Here is a 14,558-nt window from a genome sequence, read left to right as displayed (position 1 = left end):
AAAGAATTGAGTCAAATCACAAAGTTATTGAACATATGATCTGTAAGACATCAAAAATGAATGAAAGGGACCTTAATTGTTTTAATGGTCTTTGTGTTCATTGGTTCCAGATTTGGGATAGTGGAAATGGTCAATTGTAACTCTCAGAAACAGAGGAGGTTTTAACTGAAACTTTTACAGTCCTGTTGGTCTTTAGGAGGGATCTTTTATTCAGAAATTCTCCTAAAGGCTAGGGAACTTTAATACACCTCCTTTATCATATTGCTTGAGTCCCAAAGTAGTTCTTTTAACCCAAAAACATGAATATGGTATAGTACACATTGATCCCAGTTGAGGAAAGCACTTCAAATGAGAATGAGTCTCTTAAGGAAAATAATGCAGAACAGGAGTGGGTTTAAACATGTGTTTGAATGTTTCCCTCACTTGATTCATTGACTGTACAGCTTTAGTAATTTTATGCTAGCATTTCTAATTTCCATATTATCACAATGGAGAGATTTCCATTCAGTCTTTCTGCATTGTGTACAGATGGAATAACTATTTACTTCAATTAAATGGAGTAGCTGTTACTTTACTTCGTGGAAAACTGAGTTTTTATGGAGTTTATTCAAGGTCATACAAAAAGAAATGTGTATTACATGTCTTCTAATAAGAGTTTCAGGGCTGTCTTTAGTGGACTATAAGCTTGATGAAGAAACCCTGGCTTGGGTAGAATGGTGCCTGTGTATGATTATTTGAAGCCTGGGGAAGAAGAACTTGTTAAAATAGCCAAATAGGATCAACAAGATGAGAAATTTCCTAGGAAAGTACTAAAATCCTTATAACTTAATTAATTTATAATTTGATCAAGCAAAACATCTAAGACTGAATTAATGAGTGTATCCTTACTTTGAGATCCATGACATTGAGGAGATTTGTTTTCTTTTCCATCAATTCACAGCTGGTGCAGCTGTGAGTCCTAGTAAATACTGGCTGGCTACCTGAGGTGAATGTGTGTGTGTGTGAGTCAATAGAAAAAAAAAAACAGAAAATCAAAATTATTATAATTTTTCTGTTAACATGCCAGGGCTCAAGTGAGTCGTACAATTTGGTATAGGCACACTTGGAAAACAGGTAGCTGTGACTGTCTGCTACATTGTGTTATGGATGTTCCTTTTGGTAGGATTGTGTTTTTAATTTCTCTTCTGAACTGAACTTTTGGGTTGTTAGAGGTCACATGCAGTTGCAAAGTTTGAGTGAAAAGAATTTCATAAGTGGATCAACAGGCTGCAAAGAGTACTTAAGACACCTTTAAATTGTAGTGTCACTGTGGCATTGAGATGGGTGGGCAGACAACACTCAGAAGGGGGCTGATCCTGACCAGGTTTTGCAGGTTTTCCCTTTGTTTTTAGGCATGGATTTTGAAATCCTGCTTTAAATTGTTGTTATGGTGGCAAGAAAAGCATTCAGGGCACACTTGCTGGGCAGAGTGTGCTCCTGCTGCTGTGCCCAGGTTGGAGTGCCAGGGAGAAGGGCCCAGAGAGGAGTGGGGAGCTGCCTGGGCAGGGGAGGGTGAGCTCCATCCCAAACACAGATATAACATAGGGAAAGTACAAAATGTTCCATTTCCTTCTTTTGATTTCAGCTGCCTTTAGGGAAACAAGACTCATTACATTTACTCATCATTCTTGATGAGTAAATAAGGATACATGGTTTCACCAGCATTTTATTTTGTCTTAAAGAAGCACATGGGACCTAATATTGTGGTTAGTCACTCCAATCAAAAAGAGAGAAACTTATTTTTTATCTGATTTTTATTGCTTCACTTAATATCAACTGGCCAGGCATTTAATTTGGCAAGGCTTTCAGGCAGTGTAAACCCTTCATCAGACCTTGGCATGTGTATCCAAAATCTTATCTGTGCTTCCAACTTCCCTAGTAGATTGCATTTTGAAAAAAAGAAGAGGTAAAAAAAAAACCCCTTCCTTTGCCTATGTACTGCAATGATCTCAATTACTGCACAATTGCTGGTATTTTTCTTTTTTCTGGATGAACAGATTCCTTACGCTGGTGCCTGTGACCTGGTGGTGCCTTTTCAGGCCTTGGCTTTTCCACAACTCATCAGTCAGTCACATTTATGATAGTGGTTTGAGGATGTGATCATATCCACTGGGATCACATGGAAAATATGTCAGTGAAATCCCAGACAACAGTTTTTGGGATGATCTGAGCCTGATCTGACAGAAGCCTTGCTGCTTTTTCAGTTCCATCATTGATCCTCTTTGTAAACCCATCAGGATCCCCAGAATATCCTGTGATTTTTGGATGGACACAAAGGTACCTTGGGTGCTCTGAGTCCCTGGGAGGATTTAGGAAGAGCTGCTGGGCAATCCCAGCAGAAGTCACATAAAGTGACCTGAGCAAGAGGAAGGGGAAAAGGTATTTGGAGTAGTGTTGGCCTGTTAAATATTCAGTGGTTAGTGAACCCTTATTTCACATAAAAAGACTCATAGAAGGAATGTAATTGCAAGTTAAATGAGAATGCTGGAGGTCTCACTGAAGTTACTAAGAAAAATTATGAAGAATCGCAGAAAACTTTTGGTCTTGCAGGAAGGACTGACAGACTTTCAGGGCTGGGGTCTTGGGGAGGCAAGGAAAGGGATGGTGTAGAGGAGGTAGAAGCCTCCATGTGGAAAACTCATGGGATTACAGTTCTGGGACAACTGATAATTGATCAAAGGTCCTTCCTTGTCTTGCCTTCTACAGTCTGTCACTTTCTTCTGTGCACAACTGGCTACCTTTCACTGGCATTTTATCTGATGGTGAAAAAAAAAAAGGAAAAGTTTGTTTGAAAGAGCACCTCTGGCTTTTAAGAAAAAGAATATTAACACCCTAGCTTTTCTGTGGTTTACAAATAGCAGTAGTACTGCAATGAATTCTGCTACACCAAGGCTCAAAATGTTCCTATACATCATCCAGCTGATGTAAATACAGATTTATTGTATTTCCAATTCTGAAAAAGGTGATAAAATTTGTAAAAGTATAAAAAGGGAGAGGAAAATATGAGAACAAAATAGTTGTTCTCACAGAAATCTCAGGTGAGCCCATAATGATAGGTGGAAGACTGGCAGAATCCACAGGTCTGTATTATTTTTATAGTACTACCAGTACCAGTAGCAGAAATCTTTTTATTCCAGAAAAGCCGTTAAACTCAGTATAGCTGCAGACATTATGGAACATCTTGAAGAGCAGGAGGAGGAGAAGCAGATTTGCTGGCTGGTTACATCTGTGGACGTAATGGACTTCTCTGGAGCCTTGGCCATAAGTACATCACTTTATAGATGTCATGATATTTCTCACTGGGTCTTCACAAGTTCCTGTAAAATAATTTTAAAGGTTTTTATCCCAAAGCTAGAGCATGGATTTATCTGAGCTAGACTGGGATCTCATTTTATGTGGTATCTGTGCTCTGATTCATACAACAGGGCAGACTTAGTGGCAGAAAATTACTGGATGAAATCTTTTGGGGAATGTCTGGCAGAACAGGACCTCATTAAATAAGAAATGTTGAACTTCTCTTTCTTTTCCCCTACAGGAATTATCTCTCTCTGAACCTGGGCCTACTGAAATGGTTATAGATTTGAATACAGATAACTGATAAAAGTGAGTTCTGTTTCAAAAAAAAAGTCTCACAAAATAAAATATATTTCATATTGTTTGCTCTTTTTTATTCATACAGTGTATGGACTAGTTCTACTGAATTACAGCTGCAAGAAAACAAGAGATTTAACTATAGGAAGAAAAAAGGTCAAGCAAACTTTCAACATGAAGAATGGCTCAGAATAAGAAGAATGAAGAAAATTAACATGAGAAAGGTAACGCTAGGAGAGTAAGAAGTTATATATGTCTGTCTGTAATGTAGGAAATTATGTTTACAGTTAAAACGGAAATCTCAGTTCAACAGCTGGAGCTGAATTAGCACTGGCTCCTGGAAATCTTAGGAATGAAAGATGCAGACAATTCTTTCAGTTTAGTTATGTCATTACCCCTTCAGGACAGATGGTAGAGACTCCTAGAAATAGTCACCATTTTTCATATGGCTGACAAATAACACCCTCAGTTTGCCAAAAGAGCAGTGAAAAGGTGTCAGACAGATTTTTTCAGACTTGGTATGAAGTAATTTTCTTGTAACATGAAGAATCATCTTTCTTAGACATCACACTCAGGCTACCATAAATAATTCTGTTAACACATTTTCAAGCTTTCACTTCTTATGTACTCATACAAAAATAATCTGTTTGAATGTGTATATGCAAGGGGGGAAATCTTCCTGGATCAGCATAATTGTACAGAAGAGTGATGAGTAGATTTTAATGTATACGGCTCTGAGAAAGGTGTTTTTTTTTCTTTTTTGGAACTTTTCTGCTGTTGCTTGACTTCAGAGTGAGAACTGAATAGTAACTTCTGATGTACATTCAACAGGAAGCTCCCAAAGGTCAAATATTGAGCTCCTGTACAAAAAATTCACCGGGCACTATTGAATACTGTAAATTAATGGTAGTGGAGAAAGCTTTGGTTAAAGCTGCCTGAGGCCTGTGGAACCTGCTTTATTTCTTGCTGTAAACGTTGTTTTACAGGAATCTGAATTATTTCTGTGAAACGTTCAATACTTCTGTCTATTCAGATTCTGTTGTTTAAAAGACACCTACAGTGAACAAGGGTTGCCTGGGTGTTTGGCAGAGTGAATTGTCTCAGCATGATAAATCCCCTTTTCTTTGGCAGAGGTAAAGGTATTTAAAACATGGGAAAATGTTCATTTCCCCTTCAGTTGCAATGACCTTTGAAATTGTTGTATTCTCTTTTAAATGCTTTCAACATGAACTCTGCCTCTAAAAAATCAGTTTTCCTCTCAGAACTCCTGCAAGAGTTGCACAAGCACAGCTTGATTGCCACAGCTCCAAGCAGGGCACTGAGGCTCAGCAGCTCTGAGTTTGTACTTCAAATATAACAGGAATTTTCTGTCTACAAATGAAACTATGGCAAATATGTAAATTATTCAGCAAGGCTGTGTTATATCAGAGGTTGTGCAGTGCCGATCTGAAGCAGGAATGATCTGCAGCAAAGGCAAAATTCTTGGCCTTAACTGATGAGGGAAAATAAAATTCAAAAAACTCCCAAGCTGCAGTTGTTATCCTGCTATCTCTCTGATATATCAGGAAATTTCTTGACATTGACTTTTGTTTGCCTGTAATTAAGTCTGGGGTTAGAGCTGAGTATTAGGTTTTAGAAATCTAAAACTGGAAGCCTATGTAATCACCTGTTCCTCAAGGGCACCAGCATGGGTGGTAGGAGCTCCCTTCTGGCAGGGAGTTCCTTACCTGTCCTAAATGGTTCTCCTTCACAGCATGGGCTGCCAGCACCCACAGCTGTTGGGGCTGGGGATATGAACTAGTCCCCATATCCTTCCTGAGGGGTGACTATGCTGGAGGCTGGGGTCAAGGCCGAGCTTTGGAAGGATGAGCCTCTGTGGATTTGAAATGCCCAAGGAGTTAAGAGGGCTGGCAGCTTTTCTGTTTAAATGATTCATCCCCCTTGTAGACTTGGAATTAATTTGATGGTTTGAATTACAGTTAGATTATAAGTCAGTGATTCAACTTTGTGGTGTTCAGTTTTAGGGAGGTGCCTGGCATGGCCCTGCTGCTCTCATTTACTGTAGGGATTGATCAATATACTGATATTACTAAGCATTTACTTGGGCTCACAGCCAGGGCTTCTGGTGTTGGAGCTCTGGCACTAGGAGGTTAAAATAGGGCTGAGAGCTGACAAAGGTCAGCCTTCAGTATTATCATAGGAATTGAGCTCCACAGTAAAACTCAGTTTGGGATTTTCATGATGTTCAAATTTATGGCTAACATTCAGTATATGCTTAGTAATAGCATTTCAGTGTATTTCATTAAAGCTCAATTTATATATTTCAGGTTTGGTCTAAATTTTCAGAGATTTGTGTGTTTCAGTTGCTTCACATGTTACTGTAGGGATTGGCCTTGTAGAGGTTAGCCTAAGGAGGTGGGCTGGAGTCAATATTTAGGCTTCTACAGCCCAAAAAATGTCAGCAGATATGACCCACAGCCACATATTTTACTTTTATAGAGGCACTAATCTCTGCCTGTAAGGAAGATTGGATTCAACAATTCAGCTCATCAATATATACATTATCTGGGGATTGCAGAGACAGGATTAGAGTTAGGAGAAATCTCATCTGGTACTTAAGATAAGGGTTAGAGGATTTAAAATTAGGATTATGAAATTTGGAACCCTCTGTGGTATAGGTTTTTGGCTGTTGACGTGTCTATGTTTTAATTGGGGATTGCCTTTGTGTTTAGAGTCTGGAGTCCCAGAACTGCTTTTCTGGTGTACTTCACAGAGCTAAAATTTGTGCTGATGTCAACCTTTGGCTGTAAATATGTGATATTTAAATATGTAATAACATTTTTTACTGCATAGAGGGGTATGTTGTAGTCTGGTTTACCATTTAGGAAACTACAGTGTCAGAAACCCATTTTATTGATTGCAGTTATTGGTATTACTTATCCTACCAGGGCTTAGACTAAACCCATCACAAACTGTAGCCGTAATAACAGCCAGGGAGCAAATCCTTATCGTGTTCTCAGAAAGAGAAAACAGAAGCATCTCTCCATCCCAGCTCACTCAGCCCCATACAGAGTGTATGAACATGATGCATGTCTAGGAGAATGTGGGCTATCAACTGCTGTGCTCTGGGACATGTTTAATCACCAGTCAGCAACAGGAAAAGACACCTTTCCCTTCCCCAAGGCCCAGCATGGGAGGGCATGTGCATCTGCCAGGCTTTTGTACCTTGATTGGCATCACTGTCAAGGGAAAAGGAACACCAAAGTCTGATAACAGTTTTCTGTATTTTCTGTGACTGACACCTGAGAATGAGTGTGAGTGTCAGTGTCACCAAACATGGTCTGCCCTGTTTCTGTCACAGTGTTCTCTGTGCTGATGGCTCTTTAATTCAATTTTTTGAGGGACTCTAGGCAGTAATGAGGACTAAAAAGAAAATAAAATCTCTGCAGCAGAGAATCGAGCAGTTTGCATCACTCTCTGATGGGCTGACAGGTTTATAGATAATACCTGCTTGCAATAAAAACCTAATTTGAAGAAAGACTCTTTCCCTTGGCTGGACTGTGAAGATTTCCTTTCTAGCATACACGGTGGGAAGGAACCTCTGTTTATCTTTTTTGTTGTTGTTGTTTTTTCTCTTATCCCAAAAGATTAGAACAGGATGTCAGATTCTGGCATGAGGAGGGGGGTGCATTTGTAAAGGACATCCTAGGAGAAGGTGTTTAAGGGAAGTAGCAGGTCATTCTCAAAAACTTCTCCAAAGGAAAAGGAAGGTGCTTTGCAGACCAAACAAGAAAAAATCCTTTCCCTCAGCACTTAAGAATCTTGTTTTAGTACATCATCAGAGATGTATCTGGAAGATGGGACTTTTTACAGGCAGCCTTCTTTTATTCATTTCAGAATGAGTCATATGTTTTTGTGACCAAAGCAGTTGATTTGAAGATTAAAATTATAAATAATGCACCACCCTTAAGACAATTCTATTCCTGAAAGATTCAGCTCAGGGTATTGGCAACATCCTTTGCTCAAAGTTAGTTTTCAGAAAATAAGAGAAAATCCTAGGGATGCTGGTAAAGAATATGGGTTGACATAACCATATTCTTATAAGAGAATATAATTTATCCCATGTTTACGGGTGCTGTGCCTGAGAAACAAATATCATAAAAGCTCAATCGGACTGGAAAGAAAAGAATTTGCATAAGTATGATAATATACAATAACTGCTGCTTAAAAGCATGGCCTTCCAGAAATCCTGTCAGTAACAATATGACATTGCTAATTGCTTCCTTTTCTGCTGAGGAGTGAAAACCTTGAGCATGGGGTGGAGGTGCATGTGCCAAAGTACTGGCAATGAACATTAGAGCCCCTGCTCTGCCTGGGCCTTAGTAAATTATTCAGGCCAATTCTTGCTGCTGTTCACTGCAGGACGTGAGAAATGAGCAGGATGCAGAGACACAATTTATGGGAAAGCTCAGTGTAAGAGCATGCCAAAGCCAATCCCACAGGAGCTTAGTGACTACGCTGTGATGTCAAATAGCAGTGAAAATGAACTCTCAGATGAATGTGGGGGCCATGTGAGGAAGAACAGCCCAAAGAAAGATCCTGCCATGGTCCTTTCCTGGTATCTGCTCATGGGTTCTTGGTTGTCCTGAGTACACTGAAAGGAAAAAGAAGCTGGAAAGGGAAGCATCTTGCTCAGCCTTTCATGCCAAGCTCAGTGGAAACTCAGATCTCTTGATGTTTTAAATAATTTTTTCCTTAATTCTTCAAGAATATAGCATACATTTCAACTAAGGATGTGCTCAGGAGAACAGCAAGTCCTTCTGAGTGTTTAGCGTAACTCTTAGATTAAAGTAATTTAATGTAACTGTGATATGAACACCACATTTTCAAAATAATCCTTAGATTCCTTAAAGTGGACATCTACTAGAGGAAGAATTGCTAGAAAAGGTTTAAGGATGGAGAAGCTAAAGCAGTGGGACTGCAGGCTATCAAATTCTAGGAAATTTATTTCAGAATGCCCAAAAAGGTGCAACTTTTGTTTTCAAATAAAGAGTTCCTGTGAAGATATTGTATCTTAATAAAACTGTTCTCATGTGAAAATGTGAGATGAGTTTAAACTAGAAAGATCTAAATTATAAACAGAGATGAGGTGCTTCTCCTTGTGTTTTCGGCATGTTTGATCTTTTTGGTTGGGTTAACGTGCTACATAGTCTCATCTGTTTCTATGAATATTTTTTAGCTCCATTAAACCTAGAGAAAGATAAATTTGTAATTTGGCTTGAGTGAAATTAGGTTTATAAGCTAAGTGTTCCAGATATCAGACATAAGTATTTAAATTCCAAATCCATTTGAGGTTTACTTTTAATGCATTACAATGATTTTTATATACAAATGCTAGAGCTGTGAGCATAGACTGGGTTATAGGGGTTTATTTCTGAAATAGAACATAGATAATATAGGATATTTTTCCAAGCTTATATCAAACTCTGATGAAGCTTGAATATTAATCGTGCCTATTTTGCCCAGAGTGAAGACCAAACAGGAAAACTCAGTTATTTGCCGTACTTTAGGAATGTGATGATAAATATTTCCTTTAGCACCTTGCAACTAGTAGTTACTTAAATGATCCTAAAAAAGGATCATTTAACTAGGAAAATTTCATAAATTAATTATTTATGTCAGTAAAATACATACATAAAATAATAGATGTTATTGGAATATATTCCAGCTTATTACCTCTAAGTGAAAAGCCACAAAACATCTAAGGTTTTTTTTTCCCATCTGTGTATAATGAATTTTAAACCTTAGGATACTTTTAAATTCCCAGTTTACAGTTTCACAGTGGTTTCAGAATACGTACAAATCCTGAATATTGTCTTGAGGCTTTGTTGAGATGGTTGTGGTGTTCCTTTGCAGCATTCCTGACATGGAGAACGTGAAGGACAGACTATTATTGGGCTAGCCTGGTTTGTAGGTAGTGTCCATATGGGATGAACCTTTTTGTTTCACCTCAAGTTTACTGAAATGCAGGTGGCTAGAGGGTGCACCGTGCCAGTGGTGGCCTTGTGTTTTAACCAGCTGCACTATTAAATCCAGTGAGAAATGGGGCCAGTTCAGGTAAATTTTAAATATGGCTTTAACGAGAACTTAGCAGGAGGCAGGTTGAACGTGGGCAGTGAACATCAAGGAGATGCTGGAAGGCATAAGCAGAGACTGAGAGGCTCTGGGCACTCAGTGAGTCCCACAGTGTCGGTGGAGATGATGTGCTGGTTTGTTTGGCCAGCGGGGCGTTGATGGGAATGGGCTGGGCTGCAGACACAGGACATGAGAGCAGAAGGAGGATTTGGCGTCAGTGAGCAGCTACCGGGCCGTGGGCAGCCAGCACTGCCTGGAATACTCACTCATGGAGGGGCTGGAAATAGCCCTCCCTGACAGCAGATAGGCTTAAGTGTTTTTGTCTTTGGGAATCCTGAGGGATGGGGGAGATGCTGTGGAATTTGCAAGGATTGCAGAAGCTTGGCACCATTTTCGGGTTGATGTTATATTCATAACATTCTGTTCCAGGGCTGATGACTCTGCGTTACCTCATGGCAACGCCCTGGTGCTCTGCTCCTCCGGGCTCAGGTTACTCAGTGAACTTCACTGTGTGGCCAGATAAAACTGCCCCATTATTGTGACACGCTGTTCAAACTCTTCTGGAGACATTTAGACCAGCACAGTTCAGAAATTCAGGGCCTGGATTCAGTGAAAGGAGACTATGGGGCTTGGTTAATATTTTTATACTGATATGGAATACTGTGAGCAGCTTTGGCTGCCTGAGCACAACGTACTGAAAGTAAGACAAATGAGAAGAGGCTGCAATAATAAATAAAGTAATGGAAAGATGCAAGAGGAAAGCACGGAGGAGTTCAGTTTGTTAATTCTAGCAAAGAAGGGCTTTATTTCTGTGTGTAAATACCTCCAGGCAATAAGGATATGGGGGACCAAAAGAAGAGGATTATTTGAACCTTTAGTTTAATAAAGCCTTTAGCAACAGCAGCCAAAGTCCAATCATTTTAAGCGCTTTGTAAGTAAGATTGCAGGAAATTAGAACAAGGTTGTTAAGCATTATATCACTGAGACTTGGCAACAGCCTGCTGACCAAATGAATTTTAAGATGGAGTTGGATGCATTTTTGAATGAGGCGGTAGAAGGATCTTGGTGGCAGGAGTTCCTTGCTTCCCAGCGTCCCTCCCTGGCTGCATTGCTGTAAGAGTGCAGTGAAGCTGAGGCTGTAGCACTAACCCGAGGTGCTTTTGGAAAGCTCTTGCTGCAAGACAGTAGAGCAGGGACATTTTGGAGACATTACTTCAATGTAAACGGATCTGATGTTTTTCCATTTACTAAGTCGTCTATCACAGCCGTCTGTCAGAGTCTTCTTTGGGCAGCCGGTGAAACCTTGCCATTTTATCATGAATGGAGAGGCAACAACACTCATTTCCCAGCTTTCTGGTGCTGCAGAGCAACTGCCAATGGCCCCAAAATTTTACTTCAGTCCTTCCTCTGCGAGGGTAATTTCTGCTTTCTCAGTGGCTTGGGGTGAGAGGGGAGAATGCCTCAGTCACCCTTCTGAAATTTGTCCTTCCATGTCTGTGAGCTCTGTCATTCAATCATTGGTTTCTCTTGCTAACTGTGAAATTTAAGCAAATTTTGACGAGAATGAGAGTCAGAAAAATCACTCAGTAGTTGTAAAAGATAAGGTGTGTAGCATCTGCAGCTTTCTGAGTATAAAATTGTGAAAAATATTCATTCCTGCTGCTCAACAGTTTCCCAACCAGTGGTTTCTTTTTGGTGTTTTCACTTTCAGAAGCAATGTTTAAGTAGATAATTGTAGCTGCTGTTAGACCATTTTGATCACAGTACTAGTTTGCCTTTTAATCCCATTTTGAAACCAAAGCTAAAATTTAAACTTATGTCTCAATGACAAAGATGATCTCTCTGAAACACTACTTTAGGTTAATCCAAGATAATTTAAAAGCAGCTTGCCTTGCCTAGTTTGTAGCAAAATCACATCATTAAATAGTGAAGAGTGAGAAAGTGTAGATATTTGCCATTAGTTCCTCCTTATAACCTTATAACTTATGTACTAATGAAAGGAAATATTGGTATTGGCCTAATGATAAATAAGATTATGGTTATGTTCTTTGGAAGTCCATTCCAACTTTGCATTTGTTAATGGGAGAAGTTTAATTCAAAAGCATCATCCCTTCATTGTCTCAGTTAATCTGTGAACACTCCCTTGAACAATTAAATTGTCCATAGAACATGATAATCTGTAAAATTTGCTCCATTTTTCTCTTTTCTTGTCTTTCCCCTGTGAGCATCATGCATATTCCCCTTCTGGGACCTTTACTGTCCTGCCAGGACAGTAGTTTGCTTGTGATTCATATGTGAACTTCAGAAAACATGGACACTTGGTGATGATATCAGGGATATGATGTTACTCCTATCCTTTTAGGCTTTTTACATTTTTATAATCACTTTATCTGGCATAATATTAAAGAGCATTACAAATAACATTTATTTGGAGTGATTACTCTTGCACAAGACTGTCTGGCAGATTGCAGGCGTTTACAGATGTTCTGATTTACAAGTACTGCTGCTCATCTTATTAAAATAAGTGTGTTTAATGCAGGACCAGAACAGCTTAAAAATAAACAATGACTGCATAAAAGGTAGATGCAAACAAAGATTATCTTTACTAACAAAATCTGTCTATGGAAAACTGAAATAGGAAATTGACTGAATAACTGACATGTCTGTTCTGCTACAGACACGGAAATTAGAACTCTCAAAATATTTGATTTTTTTGTTGTTGTTGTTGTTACAATACAACAGATATAATCTAAAATCTCAGTCTTCTGAGGACATCTATCAGTAGAAGAGGGCTATCTAACCTGTGCCCATTCAGGCAATAGCAATGGTTAGTTTTCATGTCAGTCTCTCTCAAAGGGGATCTACAGCTGACTTGGAACCTGGGGACACAGAATATAACACTCCAGGTGAAACTGTATAGGAACTAATAAAAAATAAGAATGCATGGCATGTAGGCAGTGCTTTGTTCAGGTGTGTGTAGGGGGCTTTTTCCATCTCTGCGTGAGAACATTAACTCTCATTTTATTAATTAATTAGTTAGATTAAGCTAATTAATATAACCTTATTTCTGCCAACAGTCTTATAAACACTTACAAGTACATATTCCTTTTGTGCTGGAGACAATACTGAAAAAAATAGAATTTCATCCCAGAAGTTCAGAACTAAGCTCAAACCTGTAACTGCAGGCTTGCTTGCTAAATAGTAGAGCTTTTTGATGCTTTGTGTTCTGCTATCTTAAGAAAAATCAAAACAAAATAATGAAATCCCAATTATATTTACAAAAAATACCTTTCCACCGTTTCAGCAAATATGGACCTAAATTCTGGTTTCTGTTTTGAAGGTGTCCCAGTGTGCTGTGGGCTTGAGGGTGCATTGATAAGTGCTCATGTACTCTAAGCAGCTGCTCAGGATGTTGTCAGGAACTGGTGACAGCTCTCACTTGATCTAAATCCATACATCCATAGTGTGAAGTAAAGATGACCTGGTGTTTGTGGCTGCCCTTTCTGATTCAAATGTACCACAGGTCTGTCTGTGACTCCTGGGGGTTTGGTACTGCTGAGTCCCTCACGACCATGGATGTCTCTGAGCTAGGGAATTTTTGTCTCTGTGACCAGCATTTGAGTCCTGCGCGTGCTGGTGGCAGCATCTGATATTCATGACAAGTCTCATTGGGCCACCTGTAGTCCAAGACTTCTAAAGCCAGTGGGTCCTTCCTTTGGCACCACTACTCTGTCACTGTCCCTTTCCATGGAGCAACAGGGGCTCCTCCAGTCAATCCTGTCGGCTAAAACTCTAAAACTCCAGTGTTTTGGTAGCAGTGTTCATATGTTCAAGAGTACTTCTCCATCACTGGTTTTGGTGTGGTACCTGTTTATTCCTTGTAAGACAATATATAGGATTGTGAGCCAGAGGAGCCCCCTGTTCTTCCCCCAGGAGCATTGTGGAACAGGTCCTAAATTCCAAGCTCACACACCTATTTAATAGTATGGAGTTTATCTGGACAGAGTTTGTAAAACTGGAAAAAACAGCTCAATAACCAACCCTCTCGTAAGGGAAATAATTGTGAAAGTGCTGTTTACCAACTTGATGTTGTACTGGAAGGTGTTTAATAGCTTCCAAAACTAATTTTTTAGATAACTTGTACAGAAAATGGTGTTGGGCTGTTTCCTGTAGTTACGCATTTCACTATCATCTTTCTTATTTATTTATCTCTAATGACACCCCATAGAGGAGTACTCTGGAGAAAGAGTTGAAAGAGCAAAATGAAGTCGTTCTGTGCAAGGAGCAAATTCCTGCCACGTGAAAAAAGGCCAATTTGAGAGGAAGAGCAAACAGATCTGGAAGTGTAGCAAGGCTGATTCCTGGCAGTAAAGACAGGCTGAACTTGAAAGGAAAGAAGTAGCTGCTTGTGTTTGTAGACTGAGATCAAAGTCTTTGTAGCACTACTCAGAGTTATTGTGAGTAGGGGGGGAAGGATTTCCTGTGGTCAGAGGAGGTGTTATTGCTGAAATTGAGAGGTGGCTGAGAAGTTGATGCTCAGGTACATGAAGCTCAGACTTTGACTTCAGCATAATTGGGACCAAATACCTAATTTGAAGATGTTGTCTGGATGTGTATCTGAGTATCAGAAGCATTTGTTGAAAGACACAAATGATGGCAGAAAAGTGGGAAAGTTTGGGGTTTGCCAAATGGAACAAGCATCTATTGTGTTTTTCTCAGTTCAGCTTTAGGTGATCAAAGGACTTTGTCAAAATACTGAAAAAAACCTGTGGAAATGGGCAATTGACTCATGC

Source organism: Motacilla alba, chromosome 8, assembly GCF_015832195.1.
Source record: "Motacilla alba alba isolate MOTALB_02 chromosome 8, Motacilla_alba_V1.0_pri, whole genome shotgun sequence".
Taxonomy (NCBI): Eukaryota; Metazoa; Chordata; class Aves; order Passeriformes; family Motacillidae; genus Motacilla; species Motacilla alba.
The sequence above is the reverse complement of the archived record's forward strand: the minus strand, read 5'-3'. Positions refer to the sequence as shown.